Raw genomic sequence first — 13,604 nt, forward strand, 5'->3', positions numbered from 1 at the left:
ATAAATGACGTTTCTTGGCAATTTTTTTCGCGTCGCAAAAAAGCGGAGAAAAAAACGCAGTATATGTATATCGAATTGATAAGGTTTCTATCCGAGTCGTAATTATGAAAATAAAACGTAATTTCGAAGTAGAACGCAGCGATGTCGATATAGATTATATCGATAAAAAAAGCGTTCAAATCGCTCTCGAGATGTTGTTCTTAAGAAAGAGAGATCTTGGTCTAACTGCAAATTCACTTGGCCAATTTGACATTCAGTTGATAAGCGGAATTTACGAGCTCGATCATAGGAACTTATCAGCGACAAAAGTATTGTATATACGACGATATGCGTATTAATTCTGCATCTTGCGCGAACTAGATAGACCGAAATAAATTGTAAATTTGTCAAATTTGGAAATTTACATTAATCGGAGTGATTTTAATTTGAATTTATAACGCTCGAAAATTTATATGAATTTATCGAGCAAGTAATCTGATTATCAAATTGCAATTTGAATTTAAATTTAAATTCCGATTTAATTCCGAAATATATTATTATAAATTAATTTTCGCATGTAAATTACATTCGAGGCGAAAAAAAGGCACACAGAGTTGAAAAATTTCTGTTAAATTTAACAGATATCATATGTCCCAAACAATCTACAGAAATTTTTGTGTTAATATTTTAACATAAAATAAATATGAAACTTCAAATAATTTAAAATAAATTTTGTGTAAAATTAACATAATTTTAATGTAAAAATGAACAACAAATATGTTAATTTTAGATTTTATCATCGCCACTTATATTATAAAATAGAAAATCAAAATGTTTTTCTGTAAATTTTAACAAAAAAATGTCACTAATAAAGCAGAACATATTTATTGTGTAAAATTAAAAATAGATGCACATTGTATTATTTTTACATTTTTTCAGTTCTTTTAATAATTTAACATTTAAGTTCAATTAACAGAACAGTAATATGTTAATCACTGAAAAAAAATTAATTGACTCAACTAAATTGACGGTCACAGACTGTCAAATAAATTTTTAGTCGGGATAACGAAATTTTTGTTCTAATTGATTATTCGGACTGTGATGTCAATTTTTAGTTCGGATAAGAAAATTTTTCTAGCCTAAAAATTTATTTGACAGTTCGTGACCGTCGATTTAGTCGAGACAATTAATTTTTTTTTCAGTTTACACGTACATATATCTATCCAAAGATGAATGTATTAAATATTTAATAGAAAAATTTTCATGGGAACGGTTTTTAACAAGAAAACAAACTTTTCTACTGTGCATATTACTGAAAAAAAAAATTAATTAGCTCAACTAAATCGACGGTCACAGAACTGTCAAATAAATTTTTAGTCAGGATAACGAAATTTTGATTCTAATTGATTATTCGGACTGTCATGTCAATTTTTAGTTCGAACAAGGAAATTTTTGTAGCCTTAGCTAAAAATTTATTTGACAGTTCGTGACCGTCGACTTAGTCGAGCCAATTGATTCTTTTTCAGCCAGTTTTTGGTCGAATTAAATTGCATCTCACTTTTTTCTGTTTACATATACATATATCTATCCAAAGATATATATATATATATATATATGCTTCCGATTTTTTCCGAGCACTATCGTCCTGGTACCTTGCAGATTGTAATTTCTCGTTTTGCACGAGGGCCACAACGAGCACTCGTTCGCCACAACAACGCTATTTACGCCACTCGTTCTGGAAATAGTCTCACTGGCTGACTTCCAGATGGATATTTTTTACTTAAGCCCTGGGCCGCGTAAAGTTCTTACGAAAATCGACAGACAATCGCGGGAGATGGGACGATCTCCGATGGTGAAAAAACAAAGTCGCAAAATATGAAGACCCCGGTTCTAGAGAATTGAATCTCCTCTCGTGTTATTTCGGCGCAAATTCTATTCCCGACAGCACATAATAAAGCGAGCTTATCTCGACGAGTGCTCGTCGATTGTTTCGGAGATTCCAATTCCGATATTCCTCGTGTTTGTATCTATTATTAATCGAAAATGAGCGTCCGATAACGAGATCGGAGCCGAAGAGAAAAATTGCGATTTTGTGCTATTTTTCCCGCGCTTAGTCTTTCTCAAGTCCGCCTCCTTAATTCATTTGATTGATGCATCGAATTTTCGGATCGGTATAATATATACGTGAGAGAGAGTGTGTTATTGCTCAATTCAATTATTCTCTGCGTTGATACGTAATCTTTACTACCGCAAAAAGCTCAATAGCTATGTCGGGAGCTATAAAAATTCAAGGCTCGAGGAAAGAAGTCCATAAACGACGTTGGAACATTCGCCGACGTCAAATATCTTCTCGTCCCGACGCTATAATTGTACCTTTCGTGATAAAGCATATAATAATGTCACGGAATAAACTTACCCCAAGTAAGATAATCCGTATCAGAGATCTCAAATAGATTTTTTATTTATGCTCGAGGTACTATCGTTTTTATCCAACTTAATTCGTCGAAATGTAAAGTAAATATATTGTATTATCTTGAAGAGTATAATAAAAAAAATTTAGTTAATTCGAATAAGTATTTATTTCAATACTGCCAAATAAATCATTTATTTGATATAAGAAAATCCTTTTCAAAACAAATAAATATTTATTTGTTTCAAATAAATGATTCATTTGGCAGAATTGAACTAAATATGTGTACCAATTTAGTCATTTTTTCAGTGTATATTTCTAATACTTGCATTTCAAAAAAATTATTAGTGTTTGCTGTTATCTAAATAAAATTATATAGATGCTTATCTAGATAAAATTTTGACGTCATCTTATTTTTATATATAGATAATAAAAATATGTATTATCTATATTTGCATCTTAGATAAAAGAAGTGTTATTTTTACTAAATTATTCAAATAATTTATAAATTATTCAAATAAGATAAATTTACATATTTCCATCTCATCTTTAGCTAGACAATTTTTAAATCATCTAAGCACAACATTGTTTATTATTTATTATGTATTATCTAAGATGATTTTACACATTTCCATCTCATCTTTAGCTAGATAATTTTAAAATCATCTAAGCACAACATTATTTATTATGTATTATTTAAGGTGAATTTACACATTTCCATCTCATCTTTAGCTAGATAATTTTAAAATCATCTAAGCACAACATTATTTATTTTGTATTATTTCGCGTCCGGCGGATTCTTTCTACTCACAAATCAGCTGATCGCGTAAAACACGCGCGTGTGGTTGAATGCTTCCATTAGTAATAACTCGGAGCATTTACAGCAAGAGAGAGAGAGAGAAAAATACACATATACAATGTGTATACATATATGAATACACATATATACTTGGCCACGTAACGCGGCGATATATAATAATGCCTCTAATAATATGGCGAGGTCGTTCTTCCCAATCTGCTATGAACGGCCCGCGGTCTCGGTCGTTACGACACATCAAGTTGATTTAAATTTCGTCTATCGCCAAGCAACGATCTTTAATGTCCCCTCGATGCGACGATAAATCGGCCAACATTCCTTCGCGCCAACGCAAAAGTGTCCTACCCCCGTTAAGCTGGCACGCGCGCTCGTCTTTATTACTGGACGAAAAAAAGTGGAAGAATCTCCGGCGATTCTTCCAGGGACAGAGTTGTTTTGCGCGAAACAGTGAAAAATAATTGGAACATAAAATATATACACAAAACATGTATTTCTTTATATATTTGATCGTCCATTTATGAAAAAAAAATAAACGTAACAGCGAATGCTAAATTATACACTTTTTCCAAGATCTGTCATATTTTTATAATATTAAATTTTGAGATTTTACAATTTTTTCTTTTTTTTTCGAATGTAGATATTTAAGCCAATTAATTTTTTAGAGATTTCTAATATTTCTGCGATATTTAAAATATCGTCCACTTATGAGAGAAAATAAACATGATAGCGAACACAAAATTATACGTACTTTTTCCAAAATCTGTCATATTTTGATATAATATTAAATTTTGAGATTTTACAATTTTTTCTTTTTTTTTCAAATATAGATATTTAAGCCAATTAATTTTTTAGAGATTTCTAATATTTCTGCGATATTTAAAATATCGTCCACTTATGAGAGAAAATAAACATGACAGCGAACACAAAATTATACACTTTTTCCAAGATCTGTCATATTTTGATAATATTAAATTTTTAGATTCTAAAATTTTTTATTTTTTTTTCAAATGTAGATATTGAGTCAATTAATTTTTTTAGAGATTTTTAATATTTCTGCGATATTTAAAATAATCGTCAATATTTATTGTTCTTGTTTATCGAATTTTTGCGCTCACGATCGTGAGCTCGACCTTTTCCCTCCATTATGCAATCGACATGGCATAGCCAAGGACAACAGAAGCATTATGCATTTCATTACGCGCATATAGTTACTCTCGTGCTACATAGTTAAAGTCCGATATCACAAGAGGAAGGAAATTCTCTCGCTTCGCAGATTCCGCATCCAAACTCGCCAGCTGACCGCTTTATTCGATCAATTTCACAGGAATTTAGGGAGGATGTAAAATAAAATTAAAAAAAAATAAATTTACGTAATTTTCCTTAATTACAATATATTATACTTTTAGATTACATTAAATAAGATTCAGATTAAATTAATTAATTAGATATAATTTAGATCAAATTAAATTAATTAAGGCCTTGAGATGGTAAGTTATTAAGTTTATTATGTAATGGTATTTTATTGTTAATATATATAATTATTAATTTTATTATTATTTATAATATATATGTAGTAGAGTTTGTAAGGTTGGGGAACGCTCCTTCAAAAGCGCCTTCAATCCCTTAGGGGACGAATAAAGAATTGAATTGAATATATGTAGTATATTATTAATTTTATGTTTATATATAATAATTAATTTTATTAACATTAATAAAATTAATTAACGTTAATAGAAAAACTTATCATCAAGATTTAATTAAATCTAGTTAATTAATTTAATCTAAATCTCATTCAATTTAATTCAAATTGATAACTGAAGAAAATTATGTAAATTTTTTAATTTCACAGTATTATACGATACTTATACACTGAAAAAATGACTAAACTAATACATATTTAGTTCAATACTGGCAAATGAATCATTTATTTGAAATAAATTAATATTATTAGTTTCAAATAAAAATGATTCATTTGGCACACAGAGAGAATTTACCCTAAAAATCATGATAATTATGGACAATATGGTATTGGAAAAATTTTATAAGAATTTCTATGATTAATATTTACCACACAATAAAAATAGTTATCTACCACAATAAAGTATCAAATATGTTCGATGAATTTTACTATTACATAGTAAAATTTATTATGTACATATTAAAATTTACTATGTACATCTTTTAATACTTTTTGTGATAAATATTAATCAAAGAAATTCTTATAAAATTTTTTCATTATCATATTATCCCACGATTGCCATAATTTTCAGGATAAATACATTTATCCTAAAAAAATTAAGAAAAAATTCTCTCCGCGTACGAATATCACAGATACATTTGCCGTGTTCAAATACAAGGTAAATAAAATCGGAGCAGTGGAAACATTAATTTTACTATATAGTAAAATTTACTCTCTATTTTTCTTATTGTGGTAAATATTAATCAGAGAAATTCTTATAAAATTCTTCCAAATTGTTCACGATTACCATGATTTTCAGGGTAAATTCCAAGAGAAAATTCTTTCCGCGCAGTATTAAAATAAAATATACCTAGAGAGAAATTTTCTCTTAAAATTTATCCTGAAAATTATGGTAATCTAAGACAATATAATAATGAAAGAATTTTATAAGAGTTAATATTTACCACAATAAAAATATTAATATCTACCACACTAAAATATAAAATATGTTCGATTAATTTTACTATATGTATATATACTATGTAGATATTATTTTTTAATTTATTTATTCGAATGAAATAATTTTTTTTAGTCCATAGTTTTGTTTTTCTGCAGGTCGCAAATATATCACGCAAAAAATGATTCGCGAGGTCTCATTCACTCGCTGGCACTCGCCGGTCACTCGGTCGGCCGGCGTTATTTCTGGGGTGACACACGGCGCGCACCTTCGCCTCTCGTCGGAGAAGATGAGACCTCTCTATTTATAAATGTGGGTCGTCGGCGACGGGTGTGTGCAGTCGGCGCGGTTTCGTCACGAGTTACGCTCTCGTCTCATCTTATTCGCGAATGAGAAACGCGCGGAAACGCGCGCCGATGGATTTAATCGACATTTCTGGATCGAATGTATTTTGGCTTTGTTCGCCGAACCTAAAGATATAAACGGCCGTTGCAGCCGTGAACGCTTGTTGTCGTGTCTGTGCGACGAGTTAATTAATCAGCGAGACGAGACGATGGGGGACATCGCGTTATAGATTTTTATAAACGTAAATAACACGCACCGTTTAATGTTGAAAAAAAAAAAAAATACAGAGGATCATTATTTTTCGTGTAGTTATTTAAAAATTTGTCGTATTAATTCCGTCCTCTTCAAAATAGATCACGTTCATATTTTTGCGATTTAACACATTTTTTATTTTGAATAATAAATTCGCAGTAAACGTTTATATTTAATTATGAGTCTTATTTTAATCTTATTAATCGACCGAACAAATTTCCTTTAGAAATTTAAAAGCTTAATTTCGTGAATAAAAAACTTCCAACGCGATAAAACACACGAAAATAGTCTATTTCTCAAAAGTTTCTCAAAATTGTGACATAATGAAAAGTGATTAATTTTTTCTTGTGTCTTAAAAAAAAAAATCATTCTTTTTACTAAAATTATCTCTGTCGTAATTCTGCGGTTATTATCTACATATATATATATATATATATATATATATATATTTAATACACAATGTGACGCGATTGCGAAGATAAACTTTCCAAAGATAAAGTTACATCGCATCATATCCTGTCAGTTTATCGACTTTTCGCAGAAGTGCACACATGTATACATCTTACAAAGATAGAAAAATGTCTCGTACTTATTCCGTCGCTTTAATTCACTCGAGTTTTCGTCGCTCTCGTAAACTGGAAATTGCATCTCTGTGTCGCGCAAAGGTATGCTCGTAAACACGATTAAAAGAGATTGGCACGAATCTCACCGAGAGATCTCGAGTCCTCGTTAAAGGTCGGAGATTACTAGGAGTCTCTTTTAAGCTTGCTAAAACGGCGAAAGTAAGGGCATATCGTTGCTTTTCGAGCACGATATAACAACCAGTGACGATTCTTCATTACTGCACCCTCGTTAGCTCAACAAGGATACGTTGTTCTCCACGCGAAATAATGGACTATTTTATTTCATAATAAACTTTGTGATGTCTATCTTTAATGGTCCCGCATTAATATATATATTAAAATTATCATATATTATATTAGTAATTGTAGGACAATATGGTATTAGAAAAATTTTATATTAAGGGTTTTTTGATTAATTTATTATAATAAAAAATATTAATGTAAAATATAAATATAAATATTAAAATATTAATAAACGTTGTGATGTCTATCTTTAATGGTCTCGCATTAATATATATATATTAAAATTCATGTATTATATTAGTAATTAATAATAATTTAATATACACGGAGAGAATTTTCTCTTAGAATTTATCCTGAAAATCATGAAATCGTAGGACAATATGGTATTGGAAAAATTTTATGGGTTTTTTTTATTAATTTATTATAATAAAAAATATTAATATAAAATATAAATCTAAAATAAAATATTTTATATAAAATATAAAATTAATCGAACACATTTTACATCTACTGTGGTAAATATTAATCAGAGAAACTCTTATAAAATTCTTCCAATACTATCCCATAATTACCATGATTTTCAGAGTAAATTCTAAGAGAAAATTCTCTCTGTATAATTATTATATAAAATAATATATAATATTATATACGAGCTAGACACATAATTTTTTTGAATTATAATTTTATATAATATTATATTATTATATTAATATATATAATATTAAATATATTAATATATAATATATATAATATTTAATATATAATAATAAATGTATTATATTTACTATATATAATATTAAATATATTATATAAATATATATATATAATATATATAATATTTAATATATATTGTGCAAAAGTTGAATAATTAAATATATAAAGACGCACTAAAAATGTTGTTGACGTTTGCGCGAGGCAAATGACAGATCGATTGCTAGAAGGGAGGGATGAATTGACGGAACATGTGTCGATGGTGAGAGCGTCGTCATTAAAAACGAATTAGCGAAATCTGGCTTTTGTTAGCTTTTGACAGGAGAGGAAGCGCTCGCGCGCACGAGGAATATCGGCGCAGACGCGTCCACTGTTTTCAATCTCGCGGTGAGTCGGCGCGGAACGGAATGCGTTATTCGTGACATTTGAAGGGGTGGTCTTAAATTAAAACGGCGACGAGAGAGAGGCCGCGTGTGAGCTGGCAAGGGCGCGAAAGAACGAGTTGCGACATCGCTGATTTTGGCAGCTCTCCCTCCGGACGATCGATCTTCTGCTTCTACCACCTCCTCTCATTTCTTCTTCTTCTTTCATCTCGACAATATGTTCGATTGACCAATCGTGAATCGACGCGGCTGGCTTTGCCGCGCATTTTTCGGCGCCGGGATATTTTCGGGGTCTCTTACTTAGCGCCGCTTTGATGAAAAATTTGTTTACACCATACGCGACGACAGAGCCATCAATTCCCCTTTCGAATCGATCGTCGCCGCGGATTAATCCCATTGACAGCGGATAAAGTGTCCGTGACTCTGGATCATCCGTCAATCGAGAGGGAGACCGGTTTTATTTTGTTTTTCCGGATTTCGTGTATTGTAAACCTTGAGACACTCTTCGGGATTTTTATTCATGATTAATGTATGTAAGCGACAGAGAGAAAAAGGTAAAATATCGTCAAATGTGTGTTAGAATCAGTGTTGTGCTTAGATGATTTTTAAATTAGCTAGATAAAGATGAGATAACAATTTGTAAATATTTATTTCAGAAAATTTTAATTTTCTAATTCATATTTAATTTTCTATTAATTTATTCACTCTGCATACGGAAAGCATTGTTTTAAATGAAATCAGTATTCTTATTCAAAAATACTGAACAAATCACTTCAAAATACATAATAAAATTTTATCCAGATAATCATCTACTTATATAATTTTTTTTAATGAAATCAGTATTCTTATTTTTTTAAATAAAATCAGTATTCTTATTCAAAAATACTGAACAAATCGCCTCAAAATACATAATAATATTTTATATAAAAATTTTATCTAGTTGATCATCTATATAATTTTATGTCCGATCATTGAAGAATATATCTCGGGGAAAATTTTTCTTTTTTTATAGCTTCTGACAATATAATAATTAGTTATTATACGTCGGCCGTCCCGGAGTTTCTTCTCCGATGAAACGAGAGCTACGCCGTAAAGAATTAATTAAGAGCGTCGTTATAAGGGGCGGTTTTATCGGCGGGCTTCCCTCGGAAATTATTGCGTCTATAAGTAATCGCGACAGGTAATTGCGCGTCGTCGCGAGGAAAATTCATAATAAAAGATATATGTCGTTACGCCGAATTAAGATACCGCGTTCTATTATGTGGCACACATAATAGGCTCCAAGCCTATGTCTAGTAATATTCCACTGCCATTCAAGCGTTTCTATCGCGCTGCACTTTATTACATATCGCGGCCGGCTTTGACTGATCACTGCCGGTATTATTCCACTGGTTGGAAAAAGCCGCTTCTTGGAAGTCGCAGGTGAAATCGCCAATTTTAGATGCCGTATATCGTCTCGCGAGTTTTTTTTAGAGCACATTCAATTTTTTTTTTAGAAGTGGAAAGTATAGATATTTAGCTGTTTCAAATATTTAAAATATCTAATACTGTTCTTTCTTATTTATTTATTTTTTTCACAAACAACGCATACACGAAAGATATAAATAATTAAAGAGGTAATTTTGTTGTGTTAATAAAAATTTTATCTAAAATATTCGAATAAATATTTTATAGAAGTGGAAAGTATAGATATTTAGCTGTTTCAAATATTTAAAATATCTAATACTGTTCTTTTTTATTTATTTATTTTTTTCACAAACAACGTATACACGAAAGATATAAATAATTAAAGAGGTAATTTTGTTGTGTTAATAAAAATTTTATCTAAAATATTCGAATAAATATTTTATAGAAATGGAAAGTCTAGATATTTAGCTGTTTCAAATATTTAAAATTTCTAATACTGTTCTTTCTTATTTATTTATTTTTTTCACAAACAACACATACAGGAAAGATATAAATAATTAAAGAGATAATTCTGTTGTGTTAATAAAAATTTTATCTAAAATATTTGATTGATTTTATAAGTATAGATATAGATCTTTGTCTCGTTAAACACTTAAAGTAATTAATGTCTACCATTACATAGACAATAAAATATACTGTGAATTCTCATTTACTTATTCTATTTATCTTTTTTTTAAATCTTCGGTTCGATATCTCATTAAATTATATTAATTATTTTTTGTAAATTTTGTAGATTGAGCAATGATTGCTATTGATAAATGACAAGTGCATATTTGTTTTGACACTTTTCTAATTATATAATATGTAAAACAATATTTGAAATAATATTAAAAGTAATTTTTGAAATGTATAATTAGCACAAGTTTTTAAAAACTTTATATATTATTCCAAATAAAAATATTTTAATGTTTGTTCTTTTGGGTCATTATTTTAATTAATAATTTCAAATGTATTTCAATTTGTATTTAAAAATAAATCTTTTAAATGTATTTATTATATGTCTATTATTAGCAAAAAAATATAAATCGAAGAATCTTTTATTTATTAAACGAAATATTATATTTAAATTATTATTTTCAATCAGTATGCAAATCAGCTCGTAACATTGACTTTATTGCAGTCGAGCCAATTTGTTGAAACGTTGGCAAGAAAATGAATATTTGTCATACACACACACACACACATATCACAATGTTCTGTGCAATTATGTAAGATTACTTTAGTATAGTATTTTTGACTAAAGTTTGGTTTAAAAATGTAATATTTTATACATTAACTTTATTATATTTTACTTTAAAAACGTGACTTCTTAATAATCAAGCGTACAACAATTTGTCTTTCATATAGGAATTATATTTCGTGAAAATAGGAATTATATTTCGTGAAAATTGCAACTACTGAAAAGAAACATAAGTATAGCAGACTTAAGACATAAAATACATTTATACATACAGATACAACGCGAGAAAATAAGAAACTGTTTTTTTAGTTATTTTAAGATTTAAAAAATAAATTTTTTTATTTCATTATTTTATTGTGCTTGTAACTTTTTTCTCAAATAAACAATACATATATTTTATTAAAATAAAAATCAATATATACACTGAAAAAAGGACTAAGTTATTAATACATATTTAATTCAATACTGCCAAATGCATCATTTATTTGAAACCTTATTTTAATATTTTTCATATCAAATAAATATTATTAGTTGTATATTTTGGAACGGTGTACCAAATTTTAGTTCTACCAACAAAAGAATTTTTCAGTGCAAGAATAAATCTACATACTCTACCGAAAATTTGGTTCTTATTATTGTATTTTTATTTAAGATAAGAAAAATATTTTCGTTGAACCAATAAAATATTAGGTTCATCATTTATATTAACCAAATTATTTGGATCGGTTTACCAAATTTCAGTTACATCAACACACAAAACAATTTTTCAGTGCTATAATAATATAATTTCCTTTCGGTTCACGCCGAACAATAGGCGCCGTCACAAGCTTATTTCCTACTGTCAAAATTTATGACGCGACCGGAAGGAAAAATTCAAGGACAACGTCGATATCTAGGGGAAAGGGAGAGGGGGATAGATAGCGTAACGTTCGTAAATTATGCTGTCGTTACGTCGACATTATATGCCGTCGTGTTAAATAATCGCCAGGATGATCGCGAACATGCACCGGCTCAAGGTCACACGCGCGCGAGAAAACGCGACCCGTCGTTATTTTCTAAACACGACACGTTAATTACAATCCCTTTTTCTCTCAAGATATATAATTAAGTATATACTTAGTCTAACAATAAGTATATTTTAATTTTATTTTCATTAATGTTTTTTTTATTTACATTATGCGTCTCTATTTATGTAAAATAATTTACGTCATGTCGATGTTAATTTTATTATAATAGCGTGTATAAATTAAACGCTAATTAGTACAGAGAGAGCTGATTAGATTTGCGTGACATCTCGAAAAGTCGAATTGGAAAGATACGTATTTTGCGAGCGGGACCAATCGTTACGACATGTCGCGATATAACTTCAATCGTGAACGGATCGTTAAAATGTCCCACGAGAGTTCAATCTCGTCCTTAAATAAATCCGGTTTTATCGCGTCGATAACAACGTCGAATAATCTCACAATAAGAATTTGTCCATTAATTTTTTTTGGATCGAGTCCGCGTTATCGGATTCAAGCTGGAAATCGTATTTTCTCGATCGCGCGGATGAAAAATAATTTGTTTCCGCAAAAAGAAATTTGTTTGTTCCAAATACTTCTACATTTTATTTAAATTACGCACATATTCTGTATTGTATGAAAAAACTAATTATTAATTATTTTTATTATTTTTTTCAAGTTTTAATATGCAATATATGTACAAAAGGGAATAAGTTAAGATATTTAAAAAATGTCAAATCAAATTGTTAGAAAATCTAAAATTACAGAATTCATTTTTTAATCAAATATATAATTATTAAAAAGTGAATTCTGTAATTTTATATTTTTTTAACAATTATTTGATTTGAAATTTCAAAAATTTCTTAATTTTCTTTCTGTACATATTGCATATTTAAACTTGAAGAAATTCGTTTTTTTTTCTTATCCTTAATCATAATTGTCAAAGAGTGATAGACAAATAAGTTAGGTTTGTTTGCGCTTTTTTATCTCCATGTTAAAGAAAATATATTCAACATAAACACGTATGTGAGCAACTTTTTTTATTACTTTCATTTATGCATAATTAAAGTTCCTCGTCGATATTCCGCGGGTGTTGCCGACAGTGTTTGCTGGTACCTAAATAAAATTATATAAATGATCACCTAAATGAAATTTTGGCGTCATCTCATCTTTATATATATAATAAAAATATGTATTAATTACCTATTTACATTTTTTTATAATTGTTTCCATCCTAAAAGTTATCTAGCTAAATCGCCACAATTTTGTCTTTTACCTAGATATATTTAAAACAAAATTATCTTTGTCTTATCTGAAATGTATTTAAATTGATCTACATTGAAAAAAATCCATGTATTTTTACATGGAAATTACTATACAGAATTGGAAAATTACTTGCTTGGCACTGTAATTTATTTTTCCATTTTTTTTAAAGTGAAAGTATTAATGTAAAAATACATGTAAAATTACTATTTTTATGCAAAAATATGTAATTTTAAATTTACTATTTTTACTTTATTAGAACTTTATTTTATATAAATTATAATTTATCCA

General features: G+C 28.8%; 2 protein-coding genes across 5 annotated transcripts in view; one reads left to right on the forward strand and one right to left on the reverse strand.

The window, feature by feature from the left end:
• Positions 1-13,604, forward strand: part of LOC114931231 (uncharacterized) — a 301,644-nt gene that overhangs the window by 221,687 nt on the left and 66,353 nt on the right. The window lies entirely within an intron of this gene.
• Positions 1-13,604, reverse strand: part of LOC114931233 (uncharacterized) — a 35,439-nt gene that overhangs the window by 1,905 nt on the left and 19,930 nt on the right. The gene's annotated exons all lie outside the window — the stretch shown is intronic.

The sequence above is a fragment of the Nylanderia fulva genome, unplaced genomic scaffold (genome assembly GCF_048542155.1).
Source record: "Nylanderia fulva isolate GAGA-0341 unplaced genomic scaffold, ASM4854215v1 Scaffold43, whole genome shotgun sequence".
NCBI classification, from domain to species: domain Eukaryota; kingdom Metazoa; phylum Arthropoda; class Insecta; order Hymenoptera; family Formicidae; genus Nylanderia; species Nylanderia fulva.